This window comes from Fringilla coelebs (genome assembly GCF_963513975.1).
Source record: "Fringilla coelebs genome assembly, chromosome: 5".
In the NCBI taxonomy this organism is placed as follows: domain Eukaryota; kingdom Metazoa; phylum Chordata; class Aves; order Passeriformes; family Fringillidae; genus Fringilla; species Fringilla coelebs.
In genome coordinates, this window is record NC_140033.1 from 71,251,821 (window position 1) to 71,276,477 (window position 24,657).

Consider the following 24,657-nt stretch of genomic DNA (forward strand, 5'->3'; position numbering starts at 1 on the left):
AGAGATCAAGAATAAAGGCTTCAACCTGCCTGCCTAACCCAGGGTGGATCAGCTGTACTATTGTCTTCTTTGGCATGTTTTTTTGAAAAATGCAATGTGATGTAGTGCAATGTAGCCTGGAGAGGAGGCTTGGGATGCAGTGTCCAAGGAAAATGAGTATTCCATGGAAACTTGGTGTGGGAGCATTTCCCAGTGGGTGTTAGCTGTTCCCACAGGATGAAAGGTCTGCAGCAGGAGATGGAGAGCAGCCCCCAGAAGGACTGATGGTCCCCTCAGCCTCGTGGGGCTCTGGCATCAAAGCAATTCCTGTGGATACATTGACTTTTGTCCAGGAAAAGGGGAAGCTAAAACTTGCTCGTGTTATGGAAGTGCCTTAAGCACTGAATTTCCCTGCTATTATTTTTCTTCTCTGTGCCTCTCATCCTGTCTCTGTGTTTTATTTAATTTGCTTTCATAGCTGGAAATTCCATTTTTCTTGATGCAACTTTGTGCCTGGTACTGTTTCATGAGAAGTTTAGCTCTTCATACATCAAGAGTTTGTGACAAAAGAAATAATTTTGTTAGAACCCCCCTGACCAAGCTGTAATTGGCACACACTGCATCCCACAGCTCTTCTGTACAAGACAAGAGAATGCATATTGCTGTGCTGTGCTCCTGATGGTCCTCAACTCTAATTAAAGATGCTTTGCCATCTGTGAAACAGCTCCAGCAAGAAATGTGAAAGCAGCTCCAATTGTATTGTAATCACTTCTAGCTTAAATGTTTCCTTAATGCTGGCTCTTTTGTCTAATTTGGGAATAAAATCCTCTGTGCAAAGAGTGTGGGGCTGTGGCCCTTTCTGAAATGTCTGGATGAGTGCTCTGTGCTGTTCAGGAAGTCAGATTATTGACCACAGTGCTGCCTTCTGGTCATAGGTCCAGGCAAAGGTTTATCATTTACCCTTTCCCTTTTCCCCTACCACATTCCAGGTGTGAAATCCAGGTGTGACACTGTGCAAGGGCTCTGTCTGGAACATCTTTGTCATCCCCCTTTTTTTTGGATATATTTTTCAGCTGCCACTTCCCAGAAACACTCTGGAATAACAAGATGTGCAGTGGAGGCTTGCTCTCCTGGAAAGTATTCTCACTAAGGTGCTTCAGTTGTGTTTTATTTTGATTTGTAGTTTTTTTTTAATCCTAAAAAAAAAAACCCCAAAATCCAACAAAACAGACAAAAGATCCCAAAACAGCTATGTCCCCAAAACCTTGCTTTTGCCTTGCACAGGTTTGCCAGAAAGGTTTCCACCTTTGGCTTGCACTGACAATGATCTTTTTTTCTGGCTGTACAATACATTGCAAGCAGAACTGAACAAGCAGATTAAAAAATTTGAAAGCACTTGTGACATCAGGGGATAGATTAAATCAACAAGACAATTGAATCATATTTTCTGGAGAAGATAACATTGCAAAATGATTAAATCCATAGGCCATTCTAACTGCCTTAAGTCCTCTGCTTCAAAATATTGAGGTCAAAGTACCCGAGGCCTCTGCTGCTCAAAATTTCACTTTGAATTTGCTGTCTGGGGCTATCAGGTCTCCCCTGGAAGTAGGACATAAAAAACCTTCAGTGTGAATCAAAGCTGAAACATGGAGTGCTTACAGACCTTTTTCTGTAGGGGCTGATCCAGAGCACTTGGTGGAAAGGGGATGGGGGACAACCCCATGTTATTTATGAGAAATGCTATTTTGTTTTAGCTGAGACATTGTTAATCATAATGGTGATTTAATTTGCTGGATTGGCAGATATTGGTTTCTCTGGGGCTGGACTGAAGGCACCTGAGACAGCAGTTCATGCTCACACTCAGGTGTTTATTATTTCTTATCAGTGAAACAGTCTCACTGCTGGGAGTTCAGCAGCTTTTCATTAGAAGGCACAGAATGGCCAACAAGCTCTTGGTACAAGGGCTTTTAAGACCAAACTATCCAATTAAGAACTGACACCTGGATTATTTTCCCTTTTAACCCCATAACTGATCCCACAGAGCTGCAATGGGACTTTTCTGCCCAATTACAAAATGCCACCCAAACCCATGGAGAAGAAGGAAGAAGGAGATACAGAAGAACAACCTCCCTCCATCCTAAAACCTCCATCTTTATTTCTATATTCTAAACCCCCAAACTGTAGGTTTTCCACCCTGTGATATTACACACTTCTCACCAACTCCACACCTGTAATCCCAGTGCTCTCAATCAATTTTGGAAGCTTTTCCATGGCCTCAGGTCAAATGCAGTGTTCTCTTGTGGGTTGGTGCCTTTCAGCACAGAAAGTTTCAAATTCTCAGCATGCAGGATTCCAACAAGCAGATTTCTGAGTACCACTGATCCACTGCCTCAAAAGTTCTTTCTTGTCCCTGAGACAGTAAATGTAATTAGGAAAGTCTGTAGAGGAAATGATCTGATGCGTTTTTTTCTTTCGTTGATTCCTCTTGATTCTCTGGAAATGATTTCTTTCTGAAGTAGTTGTTAAGTGGAATGGTATTATTGTCTTACAGAAGGCTCCCCAGACTTTATTTGTTATTGTGTTGCTATGACTGAGAGATAACACCACACCTTGTGTTACTTTGACTTGAAAAGAGATGCATTAGAGAGTTCCATTCTGTTCTTTGCAGAATAAAATAAAGTACCCCTATCCTCACTGGAAAATCAAAACCTTTAGCACCTTCATGCTAAGCTCAGCAAGACAAAATATCAACACACGCTGTGAAACAAAACTCCAGGAGGTGATTCTGGTTGGTTCCTGTAGGAATAAATCCAAGAAAACATCCTAAAGGGTGACAGAGGCTGTATTTTCTTAGCCATTAAGGTGACTTTTCTAAAAACACTGAATATTCAGCATATTTAAGCATGTATACACCCAGCTGTTTGTCTGTGCAATGAAAAATTAGTGTTTTGATAAGTGATAGAAGAGCCATCCATATATTTCAAACCAAAATGACAAAATAACTTGGCATATTTTCCTAGCAAGATCACATGGTATTAAAAATGTTTTATGGAGGAAACATTTTAAGCTATAAAATATTCTGTTTGTTTTTTTCTGCTTACTGAGATAACAGCAGAATGTTTTGTCTGCATAACCAGTCCTTATTAGCTGCTGGAGATGTAATATTGATTCAAACTTCTTGGAACTTCAGCTCAAAAGGGAGATAATTTATCTTTGGATGGGAAGTTTCCAAGAAAGGAAAGAGGGTTTATTGGTTTTCTTATTTTTTAATTTTTTAGGGCTGTTTTCACTCAGAACATACTTTAGATTAGTAAAGTATACAATAGTCAGTGTGTTACATTTCTTTGGATTTATTTCCATCTATATGTTCATACCTCTTATTTAAACTGTTGGTGCTACTAACCACCAGCAACACAACTAATTGTTTTAATTATGGTAAGACCTCAATGCCATTTATGAGTATGATTTTGTTTCACTAGATGCTCCATAAACAGGCTAAGGCAATCCATGAAAACCACAGTTTCAGTATCCCACAGAACAATGAATTTTATTAAACAAGCAGATCGACATTACATAGGGACAGCAGATTTTTTTTTATTTGGTTCATTTAATTTGATTTGGTTTATTTAATTTGTTTAAATATTAAGTAAGTGGTGCTCAGTAAAAAATGGAAGGGGATTATTTGATTAGGAAAGCAAACAACAGGAGAGATGAGAAGGGAAGCACTGGAGTGAATTCAGCAGGGATAAGAGAAAGGGAAATAAGGCAAGCAGGTACTCTGAGGGCTAAGGGGAAGTGTCAAAGAGAAAGTTGGGAGGAAATATATGGAATAAAAACTGCAGTAAAATTCCTGGACACATCCCAACACATGATATTGCCAGTAGGTATTGCAGCAGTCAGTCTCCAGATGACTGAGGGATTTTCTATTCCGTGTGAGGGATGAGACCAGCCTAAAGTGATCTTGACATCAGGAATCCAGAAGGAACTTAAATTCACTCCTCTTCCTCATGGCAGCTGAGGCCCTTGGCAGCTGCAGTTTTCCCTGGCAGTGGAAGCTGTGCTCACCTGTGAGAGAGCAGATCTGATTTCTGCCACACCTCTCACTCCAGTGGTCACTTTCCTGGCCTCTTTAATCGAGCACTGGCCATAGCAACATGAAAACTAGATGTGTCCTTTGGCATTGGTGCTGGTTCCATTATAGCTGGTGAATATTCATATGAACATTTGGAAAAATGAGTTGTTTCCCTATCCTGCTTTTAGACCACTCTGGAGCCTGCTCTTTCACATTGTTTTTTAATGAAGTTGAGCCTGTGCCATCTGCCAGCCTTCCAGATTACTTGGGGAACTTGCATGTTGCAATTCACATAAACTGATACATAATTTAGGTTTTATACTCACCTTGAGGCATTTCTTCACCGATTCCAACGAGGACATAAGTTATCTCTTGCTGTAGTCACTGCACCATCGTTATTTTAGAGCAAAAGCCTAAAGGAAAAACAGCTAAATACATTTCCTGTCATAAACCTGAAATCTGGAGCCAGCACCTTAAAATGCAAGAACAGTCCATTAAAAACTGCCCACAAACATGAAGGAACTGTTTTAATTTGTTGCCAAAACCAGTTTATCAGATTAAGATGGCTGACCGGCTTTCCTAATGTTTGTGCTGCAAACTTTTTTTCTGGTCCTGTGGTTTGCTGTGCAGGATGCCTTTGTGTCACTGCTTTGAGAGCCTGACCTTTCCTTATGGGAAACAATTTTTTGTTGTTCTTAGGAATAGAGCCCGGGGAAAGCAGAGCTTTGTTTTTTACTCTGCTACCTTTAATGTAAAAACTCCATTTTTTTACAATTCCTGGAGCAGAGTTATGGAATCTGCCCCTCTGCTCTGCTGAGAGCACACCTGCAGGGCTGCATCCAGCTCTGGGACCCCAGCCCAGGGAGGAGATGGAGCTGCAGGGTGAGTCCAGAGGATGAGGGATGGAGCAGCTCTGCTGGGAGGAAAGGCTGATGGAATTGAGGTCCTCCAGCCTGGAGAATGGAAGGCTTTGGGGAAACCCCAAAAGGAGCCTGCAAGAGAGATGGAGAGGGACTTTGTATAGGGGCACCTGGTGACAAGACAAGGGGAATGGCTTCAAGAGAAGGTTTAGATTGGATATGAGGAATAAATTCTTTGCTGTGGCTACCCCTGGATCCCTGGCAGTGCCCAGTGCCAAGCTGGATGGGGCTGGAGCAGCCTGGGACAGTGAGAGTTGTCCCTGCCCATGGATCATCTTTAATGTCCTTTGGAACCCAAACCCTTCTGTGATTCTATGGCTTCTACCCCAGAGATCTGGCATCTTTAGTAATTGTTTAGCTACTCCTACAACGTTGCAAAAATGAACTTTTGTTTGCAGAGGGATCCGAGACGATGAGATTAAAGGTTCTGGATAAGTACAAAGTATAATTATTAGCTAGTGTTTAACAAGGTTTTATGATTATCACATTGTCTGTGTAAACAATATTTACCTTAGAGTTGATACAGGGTCAGGTCTGGGCATCCCACGCTGCCTTTTTGCACTTCCACTGAATCTCATCTAGCAACATTTGAGATCTTTGTCTTCAGTTTGCTGCAGCTCAGTCCAAAACTCTGAAATGAGGAGACTTTGTTGATCAAACATTGTTTACTTAAATCTTGGAAACAGTCAGGAAAGAACCACTTGATTTCAACAGCTGCTTTTTACAAGGGTGTCTTGGCAAGGATAGTCATTTTTTTAACCATCAACACAGAATTAACAAGTGAAGGCACTCTGAAAAATTTCTTTAGGTTCTCTAATGAAACACATATTTAAAAGGAAATCTCTAAGTTTGATGTATCCATGCACTCTGTAATACACACTAAAGAAATCCATTTCTGGCTCAAGCCAGCAATTCTAGGGTTTCTGAGAATTTTTTTGAGTATTTATTTCCTCCCTGCTGTTGGTGTGTGAGCACCCCAGGACAGGCTATATGGCACATCACTGACAGTGGTCAGGTTATAATTACTTTGCTTGAGGATTTTTGTTTGTGGTTCTCAGTGCTCCAATTATCATGGTGGGTGCAGTTCATGCACTTGGTATTTTAAAGGAGTTATTCAAGGCAATAAATCTCAGCAGGTAACAGAGGTACACTTTCATGAATATTGTGATCACTTGTGCACATTGACCTCTCTGTTCCATCTCACACTCTAAGCTGTTGCTCCCTGTATTTATTTAAGATTTGTGTTGCAGTTTTGATGGCAATGCCTTCCTGCTCCTTGTCAGAATGGAGCAGAAATTTCTGCTTAAATGTCTGTCAGTTCATTTGAACTTCTCTATAAACCACAGAAGCTGTTTTTTACTATATTACTTAAGGAGAAAAAGAGTTCTGTTTTAACTCAGCTACACAAGGGTGAGAGAGAGAAAAAATAATTATAAGAAGAAAAATAAAAAGGGTGATTGAAAAGCTTATGGAGTCAAAGAGAATTTGCTAGCTTTCAGTATTTCGCAGTACTTACCATGAAGGTCAGCATTTGTATTCCTCTTTGTTTGAAACCTGTCCAATTTCCATTCAGATGCAGCTGCTTCAAATGCCTTTTGTTCATGTACAGGTTTGAGCAACTCCAGAATATTGTAGAGGAGAAGGGAGGGGATGAGAGGAACATCCTGACAAACCTGAAGGCCTTGTCATAGCTTGTCACAAAGCAAAAGGTGTGATGGCTTGTCAAGGCTGCCCTAGAACAAAGGCTGGGCAGAGTTAAACAAAGTAGAGGTTAAATAAAGTTAAATCAAGTAGAGATTTATTAAATAAGGTTATATAAAGTAGGGATTTATCCAAAGGATCTCCTCCATGGATGCACCTTGGACAGCAGCAGAGCCCAGCCAGGGCTGCACCCAAGATGACCCAAAATGGCCCCAAAATGCCCGGCCGGGCACGGGGTCTCTCCCTGGGATCAGCTCTGCTCCATTTGCACCTTGCAGTTCATTGTCCCATCCCAGCTTCAGCCCCTGCAGTCCCACCCTGCTTGTTTTTCTCTCTGCAGCCCACGGGGTTTGTGCTCCTGGCTGAGATTTGGCTCATTTGTCCTTGGTGCCCAGCTGGAGCAGGAATTGTTTTGTCTCCCTGCTCTGTGCACAGAGCTCACCATCCCCTGATGTGAAGCTCAGACCCACACATTAAAGCAGCACAGAATGTGAAAATGTAAAAGCTAAACCTGAGGCATCAGGTGTACTCCTGTGAAGGCCATCCCAAGGATGGGCAGAGCAGCAGCATTTTCACTGGCTAGCACTGCCCAGAAATAAATAAATAAAACCTTTTCTCTCCCTGGTGCCAGCCAGGTGCTGGATTTGTGGTCGTGGCATTTACGGCTCAGCTCTGCTCAAGCAGCTCCTGTGCCTACAGCAGGCAAAAAGAGCAAGCAAGCAAGATCTCAGCGTGAGGGATGGAGCAAATGGGATGATGAATTCATAACAGGCACAGAGTATTTGTGGCTGAAGTAAATATTAGTCCTGGTCACATCCCTATCTGTCTTCTCAGATAAATGAATTGGCATCAGTGGACATACCACAAAGGCTTTATGCTTTGGCTTTACTTTATCCAGACATACAGACAGAGGGAAGATGTGGATTTTTCACTCAACCCATGACCTATTAATCACAGCTTTGCCTGTTTAAGCTCTGATGATCCAGGTATAAAATACTAATAATTAAAAAAAAAGGTGTTTTCCCTTCACCACTTAAAATGTGCAATTCAATTTTCTGTCCAAGAGAAGAAAACTTCAGCAGATAACACCCAGAGCAAAGAATGATAGCACTGGACATAGGCAGCTGACTTGGCAGGCACCAAATCAATTGAGTATTAGAGTGGAGGGATTTCTGGGTCAGGGTTTTTTTTGGTTTTGTAGATTTGGGTTGGTTTTTTATCAGGCATCACACAGTTTACAATAGCAAATAATCTGTGCTTCAAGCTTTACACTTGTGTATCTCTCTCATAAATTGTGTCTAAAAGATGCTGGATTAACTAAGACACCTTGTGTAAATTAAGCAAAGGACTGCTCTGCAGTTGTGTAGCCTTAACTGGCCCAAAAGCTACTGAAAAACCAGATTGTCCAGATTATCAGCCTCCCCAAGAGAAGGTTGTGACAGTAGTGCTGTCCTTAGATTTGTTAATTGCTTTTAAATTTTTTTACAGGGAAGGCAGATACTTTTAACTGTGTCAAAGTGATTTGTTGAAATAATCATGGTGCACATGCTTATCTGAAGGATATAATGCAATTTGCCTAAGTATGAGTATGCAACAAGTAAAATGGGAACATCCATCACTGGTGTGCAGTTTGCCCAAGCTGGCTGTGAGAGTCATTGATTTTAATTGATCTCTCAGCCTTGATTTTCTGCCAGGTGGGTTTTCTGGGCTGATTTAAGATGGGCTTACAGCCAGATGTGGCACACAGAAAGCCACAAGGATTTGGGTACTTTCAGACATGATTCCACCCTGTCAGTTTTACAACACTTAGATCCCAGCTCTTATTTCCCAAAGCAAACTTGGCATTGTGTGTGGTACCAGCATGGTAGAGCCAGAGCCATGATTTCCATCCTGCTGTACCGATGGCAGCTCCCAGGCACCTTCTGGTCTCTGGAATTTTATTCATGGCAATGGATGTTGATAGTTTTCATTCAGCACTTTAACCTGGTCTTGGGAGGAGGTGGAAAGATGTCAGCAGGTGGTGGGGGAAGGCAGAGGCACCTGGCCCATCCTGGCTGCACCTCTGGGGCTTTGAGGGCAGGTGTAGAACAAAGGTGTGTGCACGAAGCCACTCCATCAGCAAAGCAGCTGGAGATGCAGCAGATGTGGCAGTCCTGAGGCATTCCATTAAACTTTCCACCCCTCAAGATGCTCCTCTTCTGCAGTAGGGGAGAGGGTGTGGTTTGAAAGAGTGGGCTCTGCATTCTTCCACAAATTTAATGAGTTAAAAAGGCCCAGCACAGTGCCTAAAGCATCTGGGAGAAGAGGCAAGCACTGGGTTGGCTGAAATAATTTCTCTGCCTAGCATTGCATTATCCTAACTCTCCCAAATAATCTTCAACTACCAACCAAACAATTTCTTTCAACTTCTCTAGAAACAACTGTCTGTTTTGTGTTCTAAAGGGCCTCTGGAGTCCCTTTTATCCCACATGCTTCTGCACTTCTGTCAGACACCTTCCCCAAGCCTCCCCCCTTGGTGCCATCTCTCCAGTGCCATCAGTGGCCACTCTGCCCATGCTCTTTCTGGTTTTTAGCTCTGACAGCCTTCACACGTGGGAGTGCACAGCCACCAAGGGCTGCTTGGGGTTTGGGAAGGGACTGGGAAGCAGCTCTGTGTCTTCTTGGAAGAAATTGCCCTGTGGAAGGCACTGCCTGCCAAGGCAGAGTTCTGCAGCCTGAGCTGCTGCTCGTGCTTGGCCCAGGGCAGACACAACACTCTGCATCTCTCTGAGTGGCCAAGGCCCAAATGCTGCTCTAAAAAGAGTGTGTTTACTTTATATCAACCTAAGACATTTGAAAAAACTTGATTTTAATCAATACGTTCAAGGTTAGCTAGATATTTTAGGGGATACAAGAATGGTTTACTTTATCCTACCCTTAAATGTTAAGGTTAGTTGGTAGAGCAAAGACAGGGCAGAAATTAATGGAGCGTATATATAAAATGGGAATGGTGTCAGAGCCAATTTTCTTAAGCATTGTGGGTACTGCTGACGTAAAACAAAATAATATTTTTTCATTGTTGTGGTCTTATGAGTGGCTGTGAACTTTTTGGAAAGTCAGAGATGAAGTTTAGGGTATTTTGGGGGGATATGTACAAAGAATAGGTGCAGATTGTAATTTTCATGTCTATAAATCACCACAGTAGTCTTGACCCGGTGAAGTTTATTGAATCTAGTGCTATCTTTCATGTAAAATACCATGCCTGTAGTCTCCAGCTTTTAAGGATCTATTTTTTTCCTCCACTGTATATTGTAGAATTCTATCCTTTCCTAATATGGTGTTTGAGAGATGTTTTAAAAATAAATCATATTGACATTTGGATTTAATTATAAATTTCAAAGATAGGAACACATAGTTTATACAATATTTCAGCACAATGTTCATCTGAGCAGTACACTATGAAAACTTCTTATTCAATTTACTTTATTCAAGGAGCCCAAACACTTAGGGTTTTTGGGAATTTGTATATTGATATGGAGAGAGATCAAAACAGTTGTCAGCTGAAATCAAGAGCTGACTCTTCTGTGCAGAAATAAACCTGTGGGATCATCATAAGTTACTCAAGCCATGGAGTGAATGCAAATTAGCTTTTTTTCCCCATATATTGGGAGGTTTTGTGAAAGAAGAACTACAGAGAGTAGTTGTAGCACTGCTGGACTTGAAGAAAAAAGCACAGGGGTTGGATTGGCAGATTATTAGCTAAAGTTAATTAGTATATTATTTGTGTTTCCTTCCCTTTATCTGGGATTGTAAAGCCGAGTCTGCAGGGCTGTGTTCAATTTGGGGCTCCCCAGCTCCAGCCTGCCTGGACCCTCTGGAGGGAGCCCAGGGAGGGTTTGGATGGTTTGGATCTGAAGGTGCTGATGGAGCAGCTGAGAGCTGGATTTTCCTGATGGGATAATGAAGAGAAGAGGAATCCAGGCTCTTTCCAGGGGTGTGTGATGGGAGGGCTGAAGTAGCGAGCCCAATAACGTGAGAACACTGGAGGCTTCCAATTTGACACAAGAGGAAATTTTTGGGGATGGTTAGACACTGCTCCAGGGACTTGTAGAGGTTACAAACTCTCCATTCCTGGCAATAGACAAAACTAGACAGAACAAGGGCCTGAGGAATCTGCTGCAGGAATCTTGGAGCTGCAGGCTGGATTAGGTGGCCTCCAGGCATCCCTTCACATGCAGCTGCATGATTTTCTGCTTTCCAGCAGGCAGTGAAAGAAAAATGGAAAGCAAGGACTAATGCTCAGATCATTAAGAGTTTACAAGGACCAATTAGTGGGTGACATTCTAAGACTTTTAACAGCCATGTATTTCTGGTTTGGCACTGAAGCCTGTGCCTCTCAAAAACAGAGTGAGTGCTACGCTGAGCTGGTGCTTGTCCAGGGTATCCTACAAATATTGTACAATGCAGCATGTTCCTGATGCTCAAAACTCTTAATTCATGAAGCGTATTTTTCCTACCAGCCATCACTTGAAACATTTTTGTTTTATTGTAGATATTTCTCCCACCTTCTCAAGCTCCTTTAACTTTTTTCATCTCTTCACAGACTGGCACCCCCTGTTTATAATGTTGCACACTCTGATCACACTTCTTCATACAAAAGATTGCAATGGTTTCAATAAAACTTTTCTTTAAGTCTACCAAAATGATCTATAAGACCCTTGTGTCATATCCCCAAAATACTCTGATGTATGGGAATCTTCCAAAACCAGAGTCTCCAGGGCAGCTTTAATGACTTCCTGGATGTAATCCAATGCCTTGCAGGACTCCAAAGGATATTTTGTCTTCCTAATGTTACTGCTTCAACTGTTCAGAACCTAAAATACAGATGAATAAAAATATCCAAAAGAGAGAAGAAAAATGGGGAAGGTGAAATAGCATATTCCATCACCACTTTATTGGAAGAAGCTGATGAGACTGAGGAAGTAAGAGATGGCTTGAGGCATTCAGTCAGGCAGCTGGACAGGGTGGATGTGGGACAGCTGGAAGTGCAGGTCATAATGCAGCATAAGTGGAGAAAATCCAATTTTTCTATTAGCTGGTGAAATTAATCCGAATAATTGGTTTCTTTTTAGGGCTGTTTATCTTTTCCTTTAATAATTTTGGTAATAATCACTCTCCTTCAAAACACAAAAAAAAGTTGTAGAAACACCTGCCAACGCGCCAATAAATTTCTTTCTGTCTGTTGTTTATCTTGCAATCCTTTGGAAAATCTTAACCCAGTTGAAGCCTTCTTTAATTCAAAATTTTCAGAAGAACAAACAACACCTGGGTGTGTGGTGTGATGTTTCCATTCAGTGTGACTCTCCATTCTTTTCTGTTTGCCTGGAAAGACAGAGCAGTACAGGACAAGAGTGAAAATGAAACAAAAGAGCTGAACCCACTGTTAATATGAATATAGAGGTTGAAGGGGCAGAGCAGACTGAGCGTGCTTTGGGTCCTCTTCCAAGAAGGATGACAAATAGATATGCCTCATCCTGGCCAGCTCTTTCAAAAATTCACTATACAATTTGGGTGGGAAAGCAGAGCAAAGTTTATTTTAACTTTGGGTAGAAAAAAGAGCTTGTCTTCAGCTGCCAGAGTGGTGTTCTCAGGTCGTGCTTGGTGTGCAGGCATTTGCAAAGCTTTAGCTGCCTCCTATCTCACTGGTCCTTGGGCAGGAATACATTGCACTGCCAAGAGCCACTTGAAAATCCATTAAACACGAGTAAAACTGTCAAGCCCATTTCTTCCGCCTCTGTCTGTTCCGTAAGAAGCAAGAAAAAACACATTTGTTTATAAAATACTCCCTTGCTTCCTTTGTTGCTAAGATGTTTTTGCTGTAGCTGAGCAGCTCTGCTGCTGTTACAGTCCTGGGTGTTTCAGTTCCTGGAGTGGAAAACCCTGAACAGAATAATCAGGACAAAAGCTTGTAGTCCAGGTTTCAGACCCAAAATTATTGTTTAGAGGACTCTGCATCTGCTCCATCTGGAAAGCTGCAATGACTGGAACCTTCCTTCCACTCTCCTTTTCTTTTTCTCTTTTTTTTTTTTCTTTTTTTTTCCTTTTTTCATTTTTTCTTTTTTCTTTTTTCTTTTTTCTTTTTTCTTTTTTCTTTTTTCTTTTTTCTTTTTTCTTTTTTTCTTTCCCTCAATTTTTTCTTTTTTTTTTCTCATTTTCTTTTCTCTTTTACTTTTTTCTTTTTTCTCCTTATCTTTTTTCCGTTTTTCTTTTTTCCTGCTTTTTTTTCCTCTTTCCCTTTTTTTTCTCCTTTTTTTTCTCCTTTTTTTTCTCCTTTTTTTCCTCCTTTTTTTTCCTCCTTTTTTTTTCTCCTTTTTTTTTCTCCTTTTTTTTCTCCTTTTTTTTTCTCCTTTTTTTTTCTCCTTTTTTTTTCTCCTTTTTTTCCTCCTTTTTTTTCCTCCTTTTTTTTCCTCCTTTTTTTTCCTCCTTTTTTTTCCTCCTTTTTTTTCCTCCTTTTTTTTCCTCCTTTTTTTTTCCTCCTTTTTTTTCCTCCTTTTTTCTTTCTAATCTTTTTTTGGGTTTTTTTAGGTTTTCTGCTTTTTTTTCCTTTTTTTTTTTTTCTATTTTTGCTGGTTTCCTACCCACCCACTTCTTGATATAATTCCCATGTTCAGGATTGCAAGATCTGTTGAAGCTGCACCCTTTTCTGTCCCAAAGCACAGCCTCCCCTCCTCTCCCTGATGCTCCACACACACACTGAGCACTGCTGGGATTTTGCGAGCACTAAAGAGCTGTGAGAGTAGCAGGGTTGAGACCAGGATCCTCTCCAGAGCTTCCCTAGGATGGATATTCAGTCATGGCTTCTAAAACTGTGAATTTCTGCAGTTCTTAAAATCATGGAGTGCTGAGTCAACTAACATGGCTGGTAATGGCTCCAGCAGGAGCACATTTCAATTTCTGCAGGGTTTTTGCTCCTCCATATCACAGCAGTTAAACTTCTGTAGTAAAGGAAACTCTCTTTTCCTTAAGACACTATTTTTTTAAAAACAGGGAAGGATTTTTTTCCCCTCAGGAAGTTGTTTGCAGCTCTGCATTGCCAGGCCTTTGATTTGCATGGGATTTCTGTTGCATGTAAATTACAGAGCAGCTGCTCAAATTCCCACTGGTTTGTTTCTTTTCACATCTTGTTAAGGACAGAGGAAACACAAAATTCATTGTTAATCTAATTAAATTAATTCAATTCTAAACAGTCTAATTAAATACTTATTAGTCAAATAGCAATGCTGCTAATACTTCTGGTAGCAATTATATGCAGCTATTGTACAAACAAACTCTGTGGCATTTATCCTTTTCTGGCATGCTACCTTTACCCTTTCACCACCCCTCCGGGTTCAAGGCTTAAAAGTTTCAGTTTGGCAAAGGGCTTGGCAAGTGATGAGCTTCCCAAGACCTTCACCAGGAGGAAGTTGTTTTTTATTTTTTTCCACTTTCTATATGTGGCCATTTTAATGTTTGTCAACATTCTCTATAGCTTGTTTTTGACTTCATTGATCTGCAGGTTTCACGTTGCATTCAAATTTACCACATCTGTTCTATGTGGATTGAGTACTTGTTCTTTTCTTAGCCCCTAAAATAATGTTTGCCAGTCCTTTAACTGAGAGTGGCAGAGTGGTTTATAGCCCTGGAATCATCCTGGCTCCTATTGCTGGTTCCTGGCACACTTTCTTGCTGTAACTGACTCAAGATCATTTTAGCCAAAGGCCCAGAGGCTTTTTCTCTGTATTTCCACCTGGGAAGACTGGTGCTCTGAGGGCAGACTCTTCCATTTTAGTATAATATTGTATATCGTACTAAATGTATATAATATTTATTATAATAATGGCCATACACTTCAATGTAGTATTCTGTGTGTTTGGCATGCCTGCAGGGAGAGGTGAAGGTAAAGGAGATGCCCAGGTGGCATCTGTGAAGTAATACCTCATTCCTCTGAGTAATACCTTATTCCTCCCTTCTGCATGGAGATGTGAAAGTAAGGCATCCTTTATTTTTTTTCTCTTTTTCCCCCACTTTTACTTTTTCTGTGATGCTGTTATTCATAGAATCTGTGTTGCTCCAAAAGCTATGAAGTGCTTTCTGATATGGCAGTGGATTTCAAAGAGGATTCTTCTGGACTCCTCAGGGTTTGCAAAGGAAATATTTGGAACAGATTGGAAGTTTGGGACAGCCAGAGGAGCTATCAAAATTGCCACTACATTTGGAAGTAAGCTTCTTAAGTAAAAACCTTTTTACCAAAGATACCTATTTATGTTTATGTATCTTTCAATGTTACAGGTAATGAACTGTCCTTCCCTGGGACACAAGGTCCTCTTTGAAAAAATTATTTATTGTGATCATTATGATTAATTTTTATTTATGAACACAGTCAAAAGGGTATGTTGCATCATGAGAGAGCTGGATATGACCCTTCTTTTACTCAGCTTGACTCTTACACCCTCCACATACAAGCAGGATCCAATTCATAAACCAGACAGTGATATTAAGGTGCTGTTATGCTGGGCCAGCCCAACCCAAGCACTTGTGCCTTGCAATTGGAAAAGTGCATTTTTACCCTGTTTCTACCTGATTTCTTTTTAATGTTTTAAATTTTGGCTTTTAATCACTCTGCTGTCATAATGACTGCAGCCTGGAAAGCAGCAGCACTTCACCTGGTTTCTTCCAGGGGCTGGAAAACTCATGCAGCTTTCTCAGTGTACTGTGTTTATGGAGCACTTTGAAACAAGAATTGTCTAAGAATACCTCCAAGAACAATTCTTTTTATGAAATATATTTATCAGGAGCCTGGAAATGTCTTTTCTTGGTAAATAAGTCAAGCAGCAGAGAGGGAATTGTGTGAAGAACAGATACCTGTCTGTAAATCTGGTGCCATGACTCAATAGAAAAAGATGGCTCTGCTGAGGAATTTCAGTGTAAAAAAGTAATTTATAGGATTGAATTAATAACGTATTTCATGTTTTGAAGCTAAGGCATCTAGACAAAAGATGGAAAATTTGGGAAATGGTGTGCATGTTGAAATCAGTCCTACTGAGCTCTTGTTAGCAGTGTGAGACTGGCATGTGACAGGTTATGAGGAATTAGAGGGCACTGAAAGACCTTTAGAATGGTAACCACAAACAGACTCTTTTCTCTTTGGTTATCAGCCCATTTAGGTGCTTTATAAATAGCAAAGATGGATTGTCAGATACTTTCAATAGGAAAGAGCAGGGGCAGGATAGGGAAGTAATAAGTTATATGAGATACCAATCGTATTTCCATCAACAGAAAATGACTCATGATTCATAAAAGCCTCCTTTATCCTAGAATACATTGTTTAGAATTTTGTTTAAAAATTAAACAATCTCTAGCGTTTCAGCAGCTTTAACTTGCTGCCTTGATTTCTGATGGACATTCTATAAATAAAACATATATTTCAAAGCTTGAATTCTCCTCAGAAGAGCCCATGGGCAGTTTTGGTGGGATATTGTTTTTCAGTGCAGTCATATTAATTTGCCAGCTGAACAAGGCTTTTGCAAGCAAAGCAATGAGTAAGAAGTGTGCTTTGAGCTGGCAAGTCAGAATAACATGCAAAAGAAAAAGCTCTCTGCAAAATGCAAAGCTAAATTGATGCCAAGATTGCTGTTCTGAATAGCAGTGTACAGCAGCACAGTGAGATTTCAGTCAATTCACCACCTGTGAGTAATCCTCTAAATAAAGGTGTAAGTTTCACAGTAAATCCTTCTGCAAGGCTTTCTAAGCCCTGAGAATTAACAGGAAAACAGACAGTGCACAATTCAGTACGCTCTGTGGGGAAGAAGGAAGGTTAGAAGACAATCCCTCTGCCACTTTCTTGTCACACAGGCTACTTGCACAAATTTACATAGAAGAACCGGTTTCTTTTCTGCTGAATTTACCTCCACAATCCAGAGTGCATCACAGGCACTGGAGGGCAGGCCTTTGTCACTGTCATACTTTCTGAAAAATCCCCTTGCCTGGGATTCTTCTCCTGGGAAGCTGAGAAGCCTCAGAGAAAAAGGGAAACAATTTATCTCATTTGCTTCTCCTGTGTTTTGCTGCTTTGGAATGTGGTTGGAGATTATCCAACAGGTATATTGCACTGTATTTTTTATTCATTGTATATTTTACTTATTGGCCAATTATGGCCCAGCTGTGTCAAGGCTCTGGAGAGAGTAATGATTTTTTTTTGTTGGCATCTTTTAGCTTTCTGTCTGTATCCTTTCTCTATTCTTTAGTAGAGTTTAGTATAGCATTTTCTATATATTATAATACCATAAAATAATAAATTAGTCTTCTAAGAACATGGAATCAGATTCTCAGTTTCCTCCTCTGTCTGGGGAACCCCGAAAGTACCACAGGCCTTAAGTAGACACTGGAGAAAAGGACAGTCCTGTCTGGAAAAGCTTTCCAACCCTTTATTACTAAATTCTGCTGTCAGGGGTGGAGGCTCACAGTGTTTTAGGAGCAGCAGAGCCACGCTGGAGCCAAGAGAGGCAGAAGGTGGGCACATCATGCAGGGATTGCTGACAGACTGCTTCAGCACAGTGACAGAAGAGCACACCCCAGTGACATTTCTCTTTTTGACACATGCATGGATGTATGAGAATTGCATTTGCGGGGTGCCCTGTGGCAGGAAGGAATGATGAATCTGACTCTGTGGTCTTAGAAGGCTGATTTATTATTTTATTATATTATGTTATATTAAAGAATGCTATACTAAACTATACCAAAGAATACAGAAAGGAAACAGACAGAAGGTTAAAGAGATAATAATGAAAACTCCCGACTCTTTCCAGAGCCTTGACACAGCTTGACCTTGATTGGCCAATAAGTCAAAATAATTCACATTAAACCAATGAAACAATCACCTGTTGGATAAACAATCTCCAACCACATCCCAAAGGAGCAAAACACAGGAGAAGCAAATCAGATAATTTTTGTTTTCCTTTTTTCTCTGAGGCTTCTCAGCTTTCTCAGGAGCAAAATCCTGGGCGAAGGGATTTTTCCAGAAAATATGACTGTGACATATGAGTGCTTCATCATTTGCCTTTTAAAGTTTGATTCAGCCAGAACAAAGCATACAGCTGGTGTCTCCCAGCTTTAGTAATGGATGGATGTGGCCACATTTCTCTTCACAGAGAAAAGCAAGGCACAACTTCCCGAGGATATTTCTGGGAATCGCAGCGAGGAACGTCAGAGAAAGAAACAACAATTCTTATCTCAATTGCTGCTCCTCTTGTTGTGCACAAGTGGAATACATGGTAGAAGATTGTCTACCTGAAGAGAATTAGTGATTAGATTCTGGTGTGAGTGTTTTAGTTCACTGACCAATTGAATCCACGTGTGTGTGTCAGGACTGTCAGCTGACAGTCACGAGATTCTGTTCAGCTGAATGGAGTTGAGTGCTTGTGCAAATTCAGTGTAATATAGTGTAATGAAGTAATTGATTATCAATATCAATAGATATTTGGATATCAATAGAGTCCTCCTTGTCATTCCTCCCCTCGTTTGGGGTCACCTTGTTTCCCATAGCTGTACCCACAGCAGGCTCTCCCTGGCCAGGTGGCTCCTTCTGCTCACCTCAGCTCTCATCCCTGCCCAGGTGTCAGTGCTCAGGCTCCCTCAGACAAGGTGGCTGCCTGCTGGCCATGAGCATGAGCTTCCCCCTGAAGCCAGGCCAAGCCCTGAGTGCCAGGGTAAGCCTTTGAGGGAGCCCCAGCCGTGCCAGGGAACATGCCAGGAGCAGGGAGGTAAGGATGACTGTGGCCCAGCTCTCAGCCTGTGGCCTGGCCTTATTCTGTTTACTGGAACAGACAGAGCACGCAGCCAGAGAGGTCAGGAAGAGAGCAGAGCACTGAATGTTTTCAGCACACTGGGGACATTTGCCCTGCTGGCCTTGGCAATGGTTTCTCATGCACCACTTCTGTGCATATGCTCATTCCCTTCCCTGCCTTGCTTCCCCTCCTTCCCCTGCCTGCTTTCACCTTTTCATGTATGGCTGAGTCAGATGGTCCAGCAGAAAGCTGCAATTATATTTCATATTTATTGTGTCTTGTAATGATCCAAATAATTGCTTGAGTTTTAATCTGCTTTGTGCAAGCTGAGCACTCCTGGTCACACTTGGAAAGGAGGACTAAGGCTCTGCCACCCTTTAAAAAAACCATATTCCCAGGAATGTCCAGGACTGCAAAAGGCTGCTTGCTGCCCTGCCAAGGAGCCTGCAATAGGGTCTGTACTGCTGTGAACTTGTGCAGAAATCACAGAGTTTGATTTTTGAGTTGGTTTGGTTCCAAGGGAATACAGAGCTCTAATCCAGGCCACCCTGTGCTGCACACCACTGACTTTCCCACTCGTGCTCCCTCTGGGGTCCAAACACAAGCTGTGGGCAAAAGTCACCTTGTAAAGTGTAAAATATCATCCCAAGTAATAATACTTGAGTAGCTTCTGGAGTTAAAGTGGCAGCAGTGTGGGTAGTTACATCCTCAGAGAAAATGCAGTGGTAGAAAGGATGGGTTGACTGTAAGGATGATTAAGGTGGTTTCTCTCTGGTTTATATAGATGAGTTAACAAAGGGGATAAAAATGCTCCCCCAGTGATCCATGAGTTCATGCCCTGCTGCCTTCCAGCAAGATGAGTGCTCCCCAGGGCCTGAAGGATTTTATTTTTTTTAAATACAGTGCAGGCTGTATAATCACTGAGGTGTTTGAAAACTTCCCCAGCACTAACTTTATCTGTTTGTGATGGTGGAAGCCTGGTGGAGTGGTGAGAATTGCTTTCAGGGGTGTCCTGAGACAAACCTTAAAAGGTGAGAATGCAGCTTGATTTGGGCCAGCAGTCCTCTGGGCACAGATTGGTGGAGCCATGCAGCCCCTGAGCATCAATTAGGGGAACTTCAATTAGTGTGGGATGTGCATGTTTGGAGTTATTTCACTTCTTTTCACAGCTTACAGAAGGATTAACTAAAAAAGAAGTGGTCTTCTTAAGAGAACGCAGTGCTGACTTGTCTTTACCAGTAAAAAATTCAGGGCAGGGATCTGAAAAGCCAGAAAACATCCCCAAAACCATGGATATAAAACTATGCAAGAGCGAGGAGGAGTGCAACTCCAGACTCCAGCACAGGAGAGCTGACTCTGCTTTTACAGTGAGATCAAGGACAAAGTGTCTACTGGCTTTGAATCAAACACTGGCTCAAAACTAAGATAATGGGAAAATTTCCTTTTTATTTGACTTTATTTTTTTAAAGTGTTTTTTATCTTGCTCATTTAAAAAGTCTGTGCCTCTGTTCTAAGAAGGTTTTTTTTCCAGGATCAGAGATATCTTGCATTCCTCAAGTGCAATTCATTCCCTATAAAACTCTCTATGTTCCATATCAACCATTAATGTTTCCAGATTGTAAACCTGACAGGTTTAACAGATTTATTCTTGTTTTCTATTAGTGTGGGGCTAAGACTGTGAGGTTAACATTTAGCATGCTGTGGAGACTGAGCAGCTCTTTCTGTGTCCATGACTTTGCTCTTTAATGAAACTAAACTGGCAAAATAAACCAGGAAAAGCAACTCTTTCCTGAGATGACTGAGGCCTAAACAGTTGTTGTTTTGACAATCAATGCAAGAAATAAAGATAGAAAATATAAAATATATTAATACTTAATAACTCTGGGGGGTTTTGTGGGGTTTTTTGTTTGGTTTTTTTTTTTCTAAGTAACAAAATACAGCGCTGACTGGGGACAAATTAAATCCTTTTCACTTGCCTGATGAGAAGCTCTGGTTGTACCTATTTAGGCATTAGCTAAAATGCCCTTGAAAACAAAGGAAGTATTTTGTTTGCATGTTTAATTTCTGCTTAGTAATCAAGACTGTTTTAAGTATTTACAGGAAGCTGTGTTTTGATTCTCAGCAGATAAACAAACTGGGTTTTTATATAAAGCTTATGTCTATAAAGCAAACACAAAATCTGATTCATTGTTCCAGTGTGGGAAAAATACAACTTACTATGAAAAAAGTCACACTAAGGGATTGATCTATTTATTTATTTATTTTATTTAAATCCTAGACTCATTGAATGGTTTGGATTAGAAGGGACCTTAAAGATCATCTGGTTCCAACACCCCTGTGGTAGGCAGGGAGACCAAGCTGCTCAACAAACATGCAAATGAGCCTATAACTAGAAATACATTCTCTATAACACTCAAAAAGAAAAGTGATTGTCTGATACTGGGAGTATATAAAAGAGATTTGTAAAAATGTAAGAACTTGAATTAAACCTCAAAGTGAATTTAGTACCCTTAATTGCACCTCTCCAGGCTTAACTAGAGATGTGGAAGTGGCTCTGTGAATAGACAGGAATTAAGGAACTAAAACAAATTTTCAGTAAAATTCTATAGCCAAAGTAACCTTTGTTGATGGAAATCATTTGGCAGAGAGCTTAAAAACAGTAAGGTGGATCCAAGTGGTCTCACATTTGGGTCCCTAGATTGCAGTTTGGATTCACATCTCACATCAGTCTGTAGGCACATCCTGCACTCAACAGCAGGACCCCCTTGCACCACTCTAGCCTAAATCTTTATTTCCATAAACAGAACAATTATTCCTGCTTAAAGACTGTTGGCTTTTCCAGATAAGGTCAAACAAGACCATATTTATCTGGCTAAGAATTGATAATGCTTTTATTATGCTTTGAGGTGATTCTGTGTCAGCAAAATCCGATAATTTGATTTTCCCCCCAGAAAGTCTATAGCATGTTTCTGTATTCATCTCAGAATTTTTGTGTTTGATTGGGTTCAGCGCTGCCCTGACCTGACAGTACAGATTTCTGGTCTGGTGCCACTTCATGCTCACTGCAGATGTGTCTCAGGACTCTCACATGCCACAGAGCTGCTGCCCTACCAGGCAATGTATTTGTGTTCCTGGTGGAATAAGAAAGCTGCAGGTTTGGGTGTACTGGATTACTTGTATTGGATTACTGGACAGGTTTCAAAGGTCAATTCATGGAAAAACATCAGTGAAAATCTCCCAATAGTGATTCTTCTTCTCCTTCTTTTCCACCAGCTGGGAGAAAACAAAAAAAAAAAAAAAAAAAAAAAAAAAAAAGAGAGAGAGGAGAATTTTCTGGCAATTGCACCCCTGCATTTAAGGCAGGTTCTGGTTTACCTGTATTGAACAGCTCATTGTCCTTTCAGTTTCTGCTGTGTTTTTCTCATCTACATAGATTTCAGTAGTTTTACTACTTTTGTAGCTAACTTATGGATTATTCATCATAACTATTGGCTTTCATGGGGTCTCTTTGCCCTCAATTTAATGCATATACTAACATTGGTTTACTGCAATTTGTAAGTGTTCACGAGAATTAGACAATTTTTTAAGTAGCAGCACAGTGTTTTGTTGAGTAATAAATGTCATTTTTTTGTTTGAGTGGCACCTGGAAGCAACTCTGCACTAAGAAACTGCTCTTACTATCTGCATTTTGTATCAGCTGAAAAGTTGATACGTGATTCATTTCACTTCCAGGAGTTATTATAAACACATCCTTTGTGAAAGAGATTGAAATATTTTGAATTAACATGTGAAATATTGAGTGGAGAAATGTTAACAAGTTAGAAGATGATTTTTTATTCTTACAGATGTGTGAAATATAAAATACATATGTGAACATGGTCAAAAAAATCTTAAGTTTTGTATGCAACATTGACTTAGAGCAGAGCCACAAGGAAAGAACTTTTTATCATCTTTTTCTTTCATATAAACTGGCAGCACTTTTAAAACAGCTCTTTCACGTCAGCTCTGTACATGATTGTTCTGTTTTGGCTGGCAAGTATTATTTGCTGAAATACCACTTCTTATCTTCCATCTCTTTGCTGGCTCTTGTCCACTTTTCAGCTACTCCTCTGCATCTTCTGACTTGATGGTTTCTTTGAGAGATGATTTATAGTGCTGCAGATTGTCTTGTATGCTGCCTGCTTTGGGGTTTTTTTTTTTTTTTTTTGTGTGTGTGTTTTGCTTTTTGGTTTTTTTTTTTTTAAGTGGATGTCCCATGTTGTTTTAGCAAGGAGCATTCAGACTTTTTGAGAATAACTGTGAAGGTGGCTCTCAGTGTGTTATAACTGTGGCACTCACAAAGGAATAGTTATTATTTACTTCAAAGTTCTTAAGATATTAATAAAGATTTTCTTCTTATATTACAGAGAAGTTTCCATGCTTACATTTCAAACTCGATCCCTTGCTGTTTTCAGTGCCACCATTCTGTAATTCAATGACTCTAACAACAAGAAATATTCCCTACTTTCTTTTGCAGGAAATGGTACAGAACACTGTCTCCATGAGGACACTAAGGGATTGTATCAATATTTCTTCTTTATTTTAAAAAAGCTGGTTTTAATAACAACCTGGAATTACCCATGTATAGTCCATCAAGGCTTTTATGATCTTCAAAACAGGGAATGCTTTTTGTTCCAGTGACTTTTGTGAAGTCACATACCAGAGTGATGAGCATAAGAAACCCTAGAGAGGCAGGAAGTCAGATGTCCTATAAGGTTAAATTCTTTTCTTCTCTGGGATGACTTTTTCTGTAGAACATACCATGATGTGGCATTAGATCCAACTCTCACTTTTAAGAGGAAGCAGAAATTTGCAGCATTTACGTTCTCCAGAAAAATCCCTTTGCTTAGGATTTTTCTCTTAGGAAGCTGAGAAGCTTCAGAGTATAGGAAAACAATTCTTATTTTATTTGCTTCTCTTCTGCTTTACTCATGTAGAATGTGTTTGGAGATTGTTTACCCACAAGTAATTGTCTGATTGGATTCTGGTGTGAATTGTTTTAACTCTGGCCAATTAGGGCCAAGCTGTGACAAGACTCTAGAAAGAGTAATGAGTTTTCATTATTATATTTTTAGCATTAAGTATCCTTTCTGTATTCTTTAGTATAGTTAGGATAGTATTCTTTAATATAATACAGTATCATAAAGTAATAAATTAGCCTTCTAAAAACATAAAGTCAAATACATCATTCCTACCTCTGTTGGGGCATTCCCTACAAATATAATAGAAATAATTATTATTTCAGGCTGTATGATCTTGTCCCTTGTTCTAATGTCAGGTTTTACATGTGTTGTTAAGCTCAACAAGGCAATTTCTGTTGTGAGACCGAAATGCAGTTGATCAGGGAGCGTTAGGAAACATGATGATGGTTCTTTGGTTAGCCACCAATTTCCTTTCTCATGCTCTCAGCCTCAGATTACTGAGCTTTCATCTGGCATTCTCAGACATGCTCACTAATTGTCCTGCAGCAGACAAATAAAGAGCACGTTTTACAAGTCATGTGTGGGACACACTAATGCCAATTCATGTGTTGCCTGGATACTGATCTTATTTGTGTTTAGGATTATTTAATTAACTCCTTAATTGTAAAGGACAGAGAATTGAAGCATGCAGTCCAAAGTCCAGACAAGGCAAAAACTCAACAAGCTGCAATGAATTTTGGCTCAAACACCCACTGCTCTGGTCATCAACTATATGGTGGTTGTAACATAAGAGATGAGAATTAAAAGGAGCTTGGATGCAGTTGGAGGAGGCTGAGGGGAGGGGGAGGATGTTGTTAGGAATACCAGACTGATGGAAATGCATTTGTAGAGAGTGTTGTTCAACATGTGTCATGCAGATTAAAAGCAATGTTGACTCAAGTGAATGTTGCCAGTCTTCCCAGCAGGCTAAGCACGAAGGGTCTTTGGAAGAACTAAGTGGGGCAATGGGATCTCCAGAGCCTTTTCATGGATTCTTGGGATGCAAATTGCAGGAAATATTAAATGTTTGATGCACTCCATGCTCGATGTTCACTCAAGAGACGGAAGGATGTTCAGGAGTTGGAAAGGTAATGTCTGAAAGTGCAGCTGATGTTTGAGTTCATGGAGGAAGGTGTCTGGGGCTGAGGCCTCTGCAACTCAAAGATGTTGATCCAGGAAGAACC